Raw genomic sequence first — 8,226 nt, forward strand, 5'->3', positions numbered from 1 at the left:
AAAAAGGGAAATAGGTGCTTACGGGGAAGAGGTAAATATAGTAATCTTCAATTGTTAACATGCTATTCCATAAGAGGATTCATGAACTACAAATAAGACAAAAGTTTTACCAATTAAAACAGACACCAGCTGGAAAAAGGCTCCTTTATACATTAAACAATCCAGGTCACGCCTTATTCTATCTTGCACTAAAATCAGGGGATGTTTGCCCACTCAACCTAAATTTTAAAATTAAAGATACAGAAGGAGTATAATAATTTATACATTAAACAATGGCCGAAGCAACGCTACAATAATTCCATTGACAGGTTGAAGGGACCCACGACAAAGAAGAAAAATAGCAGAGGATAAAAAAAAATCAAGAACTTGAGGAACCGATGAGAGGGAACAGCGGATTAAACAACGGATGGAATCACGAGGAACCGACCAAATTTTTTAATTTAAAAATTTTTAAATGAAGTCTGCAATCGATTTGCCGATTTCACTTAAAATTTTCAAATTAAAAACTGCGGCCGCGTCTTCTGTTTCTTTCGAAACAAGAGATGCGGCCGAGGCCTCGGCCTCCGCCGCGCCCCCGCGGGATTTCTGCCCTCCGTCGGGCTCCGCTGCCCCTCACCGGACTCCACCGCCCCTCCACGACTTTCCGATGGCGGCCACAGGTGGTCTTCCTTCCTCTCTTCTCCGTGCTCTCTCTCGTTCTTTTCTTCTTCCCCGACTCCGGCGGAGAAGAGTTTCTCGATTCGTACCGCCCGATTTCGGTACGAACCGGAGCTGTATTGGTCCGGTAGGCAACCAGTATGCCTATCGGCTATCGGACTCGGTACGGCGGATCTTGGTGAAAAAACTTTCAGCATGTTCCGGGCAAGGGGTTTTGGAGTTTAAAAATTAGGTTGTTTGCCTTGCTAAGCTTCAGCATAAAAATCTTGTGAGACTACTGGGTTGCTGCATCGAGCAGGAAGATGGGCTCCTAGTCTATGAATTTCAACACAACACAAGCCTTGACAAATTTTTATTTGGTGTGCACGGCTTCCATCTTCTCCTCATAAGAAAAACTCACACTCTTTACCAGTTGAAAATGCTACTAGTTTTACTAATAAAGAAGTAATATGGTTAGGATTTTATGTATATATCACTATGCCATGTATTTTTCACTAGCCTTTGCTATGTAGAATATCATATAATTTTGTTATTTTTAGCGGTGGACTAGGATCCTATGAACCAGATTCAAGTCCGATTAGATCAGTCTTTGTTAAAAGACAAGGGTTTGACACGGGTGATGTGAGCCGTTGGATGTGATCACCCAAAAGTCTTATGATTTGGAGGCTCTAACCAATGCATCAACTTGTCAAACACGAATATTTTGAATAACATGATAAAATGCCTATATTTGACTACTCGCTGCATAAACTAGGGGGCTCCAAATCACCTATTTCTTGGCCTATCAATGCCCAAGCATTTTGAGCAAGGGGCTATAAGAAAACCTAAACTGTGCATAAAGGAGTTTATATAACTGCTGCACCATCCAACTAGGAGAGCTCGAGTCCATGAAACCATTTATTATTTTGGACCAAGCTAAGGACAGTTGCTTGCCCGAGCCAACCCTCTGATGGCCCAACCACTTTTCAAAACCAATTTTGTAGAAGAGAATGCAACAAATAAAAAAGAAAAAGTAAAAGAGGAGGGAAAAAAAAAAGAGCAGGAGTTGGGGTGGGGGGAGGGGAGGGGAGGTTGGAGATGCCCATTCAGTGCTTCATTTCGAAGGCCAACCAAGGTAGGCCAGAAGCAGAGGATTATGATCAGGCCATAGATTTGTCTTCTATACATAGGAGAAAAATACACTCTTAATTTCTACAACTCTCTACCTAACAAACCTAACACTATTTACAACATGCAAAGGCCAACCAAGGTAGGCCAAATGCAGAGGATTATGATCAGGCCATAGATTTGTCTTCTATACATTAGAGAAAAATGCACTCTTAATTTCTACAACTCTCTACCTACCAAACCTGACGCTACTTACAACATGCAAAGGCATATAGAGAGCTTAACAAAGTGGCTTGAAGCCCATGTAGCTCCCACTAGTGTATTGTCTCCAAGCATCTATTCCTCCAAAGAAAGTAATTGAAACCAAGCTTAAGGCCATCACCATGCTAACCATAAACACAATGAGAGAAACCCTGCCTGACTTTTTGACAGCTCTTTGTAACATGGCCAATCCAATAGCTGAAGCCACAAAACAAACCATAGCATAAATTGTAGCTTGATCTATCCCTTTCATCCCGAGGATAACATACTGAATGGTGGACATTGATGCTGTGAATAGTACCATGAAAATTGTTGTTGCTGCTGTATTCTGCCAGTCAAGAGATGAAGCAAAGGATGTTAATAGCAGAAGCTATAGTATGGTTGACTCTTTTTTTCATTTTGAAAGCATTATTAACGGACATTGTGTAAGCACTCATGTAGGGTCTGTTTATACATTAGTTATGCACTTGGAAGGTTTTGGGCATTTAAGAAGGGCCAATGAATTGAAATAATATTTTCTGCCTAGCCTTTTCATATGAGGTCCCATAAGGACTCATGCAGGGTTTGTTTATACCTACATTAGTTATGCCCTTGGAAGGTCTTGAACATTTAAGAAGGGCCAAGGAATTGAAATAATATTTTTTGCTTAGCCTTTTCATATTGTTACGAACTGTATTGAAGCCAACCAAACCCATAACCTTTGTATGATTAGCGAATACTACAGCATGGGTCATGTTAGGGCTATCCATGATGTAATCATAGTGTTCGTAATTGTGTTTGGAATTGGTCTCTTATCTTGGCGAGCATAAGAGGGCTTAAATTAGGAGAATATGAGGAACCTGCAAATATATGTTTAGTCTTATATTAATTAATTGTCTCTAGGGTTAAAAAACTAAATAATATCTTCTAGTTAGTCTTTTTGGCCTCATAATCCTATGTCATTACTATATATATATATATATATATATATATATATATATATATATATATATATATTGTGTGTGAGAACTTGTATTTAGTTCCATATTGGTTATGCATTAGAAAAGTTTGGGCATTTAAGGATGGCCAAGGAACTCAATACTACCTTCCTGCTAGTCTTTTTGGGTGAGGACCTAAGTCCTAGTAATTAGGCTCTGTTTGGCAGAGCTTTTGGTGGGCCAAATGGTACTTTCTAACTCCCAAAAATACTTTTGGATGAAATAGGAGTGTTTAGTAAAAAAATAGAAAAGTTGTTTTAGCTTTCTGGAACTTCTTGAGAGAAGCTCCAAAATGAAACTTCTTCGGAAAAACACTTTTAGCATGCGCCGGAAAGCTGTTTTGATTTATAATTTTTTTTTTTGGGATCATGATACTCATAATAAAATATTATAATTATAAAAAATATTTTTTTATATTACAAAAATCTGCTAGAGTTCCTAAAAATATTATATTAATAAAATATTAATATAATAAAAATAATTATAATATTTTATACTTTTATTAGTGTATTATACAATAAATATAATATTATATTACATTATATTGATATGTTATGTTATATAATATCAAATTATATTATATTTTTATGCTATAGTATACAATATTATATTATGATATTATAATAATATTATATATATTATAGTAAAATTATGCTATATTATATATTTATGTATTAATACATATTATATTTTATTATGCTATATTGTATAATACTATGCGATGGTCATTTTGTCATACCAAAAATACTTTCTCAATTTATTTACCAAACACATTTTAAAGTTTCACAGCACTTTAAAAATATAGTTACTAAACAGCAAATAGCGTTTTATAAAAGCTCTACTTCAAAAAGTTCTATTTGCGAAAGCTCTACTACCAACAGCTCTGCCAAACGGGGCCTTAAATTAGTTTCACTTGGAGAAGAAAAGGATAATCATAAGTAGTGCATAGATATTTATAGATAAAATATAATATTAGTTGATAAATTTAAGTGACATGAGGGATAAGAGAGTTACCTGTGGAGGTAGTCCAATCTGAAGAAGCATAGGGTTTATGACCTATCCTCCTCCAATGCCAAAGATGCCACTGAAAACCCCTGTTAAGAGTGCAGCTGATGGAAAAACAAACATAGGCAAGGCTTCAATCCTTGTTTCCGCTACAGTGCCCTACATGATCAAGCTGTTAATTCATGCCACCTTTAGCCATAATCTGATAGACAGAGACACAGTCCGAGAATGATCAAGTTAATATTTGTATCCAGGAACTAACCTTGCCATGTATTTGTTGGCGACTTTGATGTTGCGATTTCTTCTTTTTCTTATCATACAGAATATACGTCATAAAAGCAATGGCAAACGGAACTTGGGATAATGTGATGAGCCAGTATGCAACTCCACATGGTCTTATGTTTATCACACCCTGCAGAGAAATTATGATTAGATGAAGTCAGAATAGTTACTTATTAAGAAGAAATAGAATAGTTGAAGAATCAGCTCATTGGAAGCCAGTTAAAGCCACAAGTCCATTGTCAATGATTGTTAGTAACAGTTTGTTGGTACCTCATGACCCCTGAGGACTTGCCCTTGAAGAGGTGAAGGGTTCAAATTCTAGGTATTTCTGAAAGGAGAGAGAAAAAAAGCTTCAAATTTGATGCTAGGATCACAATGACAAATTGTTATTTTTATAATTTATTTTAGAATAATCTATTCTATTATAATGATAATTTGCCATTATAATTTGTCTTCTGCACTAGAACATCTATTGATGTTAGTAGGCAAGGTGATCCATCAAGAAAATAGCAACCAACCTTGATGTCAGCATAGCATGTGGACAGTTCTATAGAAGGCAAGCAAGATGTATGAGAAGTAGATTTGGAAACGAAGCTCAGATCAAAGATCAAGAAAACCGAAAACAACATTGAAAAAGGGCTGGTCCTTGTAATAAAAAAGGATTGTGGTTGTAAAAGTGCAAGAGGAGAAACAACCAAAATTGGATCTTCCTCTAGCTGAGACATGAGCATATTATTGTCTCTGGCCTTCCACCTTGATCCTATGCAGCTGCCAAGGGAATAAAATCCTAGTGGACAGGAGCCTTTTACATGCGAGCCCTAACCGAATCCACCCACTCCTCTCAGATGGCCTTTTTGGACCAAGCTATAGCTTTGGATCTTATGGATGAGTTCAAATTCTTTGTAGTTTATATCAAAATAAAAGATTCTTTATAATTTAGGGTTGAACTGGTAAGACCGAGCTCTACAATCATGATCATCTGTATATTACACGATCGTCGTGATCGTATAAAACTGGAGGCTCTGATAGTGGCAATTACCTTTCTAGCTAAACTCCAAAGTTTAAAAAGCAATCCGACTTGGATCCAACTTGACTTGATGTGACATAGCAATATCTCATGTGTCTAAATCCATCTTTATCTACTTAGTCCTGACCAGACCTACATTCATCAAGTTAGATTCCATATGTAGATATAGAAAGGCATTAAACTCAGCATGATAGATGCCAATTAGTAAGTATGAGCAAAGACTTCACTCTAAAATAATAATAATAATAATAATAATAATAATAATAATAATAATAATAATAATAATAATAATAATAATAAAACATGTATGAGCAAAGAAGGTGATTTAATCATAGAACTAGCCCACGAAAGAACCAGAAAAGCTTGTTTCTGATGGCACGCGCTGATATTTTTGTTTCAAAAAAAGAGAGAGAAATCCTCAATCTCTCCCATTGGCTATTGCAGCCGGATCCCTGTGGAGGGCTATTTAGGCTGAAAGATAGAAGAAAATAATCAACCCACTGGAACTTTCCTGTGGGTTGAAAGAAGTCGGTTGGCGTAAAAGATAGAAGAAAGAAAATCTATAAAAGTCGATGGGTTCTTTACGTGGTGGAATTAACTTTATCGAAGTGATACTCAGTGACAAGATCACGTGAAACATAGACAGTGCAAACAAGAAGACAATAAAGGAATCATACCTTCCCATTCTCATCTCCTAGCAGGACATGAAGCACACAGAAAGAAAGCCAAATCAAGATCAAGACCACCACCTCCTTCCATGGAATACTCAGCCCACCGTCTTCTGCCCCAGCCAAGAGCGGTTCTTCCATCTCCTCATCCTTCTCCATCCTAGAAGCCTCGACTCTCCTCACCTCCTCCGTCTCCAACTTCCAGCGCTTGAACCCACTAGTGCCGGTCTTGTAGGTGGAACATGCGAGGAAGGCAGCTAAAAGGACAGTTATGAGCCAATCTGGGAACATAAGGTTGCACAGGACCCCGATACTCACCCCTAAGGGCATGCATGGCTCTAAGAGCAGGCAAATCTCATAGTTGATCAAAGACTTGCCTCCAGGACCTGGGCTTGCGAGGAAGATGTTATATAACACGTTGGAAAGTGACCCTGATGTGACCATGAAGGCTGAGTAACTGGTGGCTGTCTTGAGGTCTAGGCCAGCCACAAGGTTCAGGATGGGGAGGTAGAGGGATCCACCACCAACCCCTCCTGCACTTGAAACTGAGGCAGCCATGAAACAGAGGATCCATGCTAAAACTGTATTGTACTTGACTCTTGGTTGATGCTTCCTCCAGTGAGATAATTCGATAAGAAGGTTGAAGAGAACAAAGCTCGCCTCCCAGTCTGGTGTAGAGGAAAAACTCGCTTCGTACTCACGAAGCGTTTAATGGCTGGCACACAATTTCACGCTCCGACGCAGGAAGTGAAATGATGGGAAGAAAAAGACGGGAAGAAAAAACGAGAGGTATCTCCTCACAGCGTCCGCTCGTTTTTTATATATAACAAACCAGCGATGATTACAACTCCCTGTCCTACTACTTCGGAAACTGTTTAACAAATAAAACAAAACGACGAAAACAACGTCGTCCCTTAATCCATGCAACTAACATTTAAAATATACCTCGTGCCCAACGCACGTAACTAAACATTCAAACGAACGCGTCGTCCCAACGCTCGTAACAAAACCATGCAGATTTAAATTGACAACACGTCAGCTCACCGTGAAGCCGGTGGGTGCTGCCTCACCTCCGCGTGATTCGTGCAAACACACTCGTCAGGGTTATCTCCAACATACTCCCCCTTAATCCTGACGTGGCTCAAGATCTCGGACGCCCAGCAAATGCTTCATCGTTGCGAGCTTCACTCCTGACAACGCTTTCGTGAGAGCATCGGCTCGTTGCTCCTCCGTGCGAACAAACCTTACCATGATCTGTCCTCCTTCAACACAGCCACGGATGAAATGAAACCTCGTGTCGATATGTTTGCTTCGGCCATGAAATACAGGATTCTTTATCAGGGCAATAGCAGACTTGTTATCAATGAACAGCTTCACCTGTTTAGGTTCTTGCTTTGTCAGCTCCCCCAACAAGCTTCTCAACCATAATGCCTGGCTTGCCGCTGCCGTTGCTGCCATGTACTCGGCCTCACACGATGACAACGCCACCGTCTTCTGTTTCTGTGAATTCCATGACACAAGACTATCGTTAACATAGAATGCCATGCCCCCGGTGCTTTTCCGATCATCAACATCACCGGCCAAATCACTGTCGCTGTAGCCGATGATCTCCTCTTCTCCCTTCTTCTTCTCATATATGAGTCCACAGTGAACTGTACCTTTTAGGTACCTTAGGATTTGTTTTACTGCCTTGTGATGCATCACCGTGGGCTTCTCCATAAATCGGCTAGCTACTCCAACAGCATAAGAAAGATCAGGTCTTGTGTGGAGTAAATACCTCAGGCAACCGATCATGCGCCAGTACTCCGTCGCGTCTATCGGTTCTCCCTCTGGATCCTTGTGTAGTCTCGTCTTCTGCTCCATGGGTGACTTAGTTGCATTGCATTCAGACATACCAAACTGAGCTAGCACTTTCTTGGCGTAAGCTGACTGTTTTAGTGTCACCCTATCTTCAGTTTGCACAACTTCGATGCCGAGGTAGAAGGTGAGTAGCCCAAGATCACTCATCTCGAACTCGGTCATCATCTGTTGTTTGAAAGCTGCAATCTCCTCCGGTTTTTCTCCAGTAATGATTAAGTCATCGACATAAACACCAACGATGACAGCTGCTTGTCCTTCTCCTCGTGTGTACACTGCTTGCTCTTGTGTACATTGGTGAAACCGAGATGCTTCAAACTCTTGTCAAGTCGGGTGTTCCACGCTCGGGGAGCTTGTCGGAGCCCATACAACGCCTTGCTTAGCT

General features: G+C 39.7%; 1 pseudogene; it reads right to left on the reverse strand.

Annotated features, from left to right (window-relative positions):
• Positions 1-1,753: 1,753 nt before the first annotated feature.
• Positions 1,754-8,006, reverse strand: LOC120109015 (annotated as a pseudogene).
• Positions 8,007-8,226: the final 220 nt, after the last annotated feature.

This window comes from Phoenix dactylifera, unplaced genomic scaffold (assembly GCF_009389715.1).
Source record: "Phoenix dactylifera cultivar Barhee BC4 unplaced genomic scaffold, palm_55x_up_171113_PBpolish2nd_filt_p 001719F, whole genome shotgun sequence".
NCBI classification, from domain to species: Eukaryota; Viridiplantae; Streptophyta; class Magnoliopsida; order Arecales; family Arecaceae; genus Phoenix; species Phoenix dactylifera.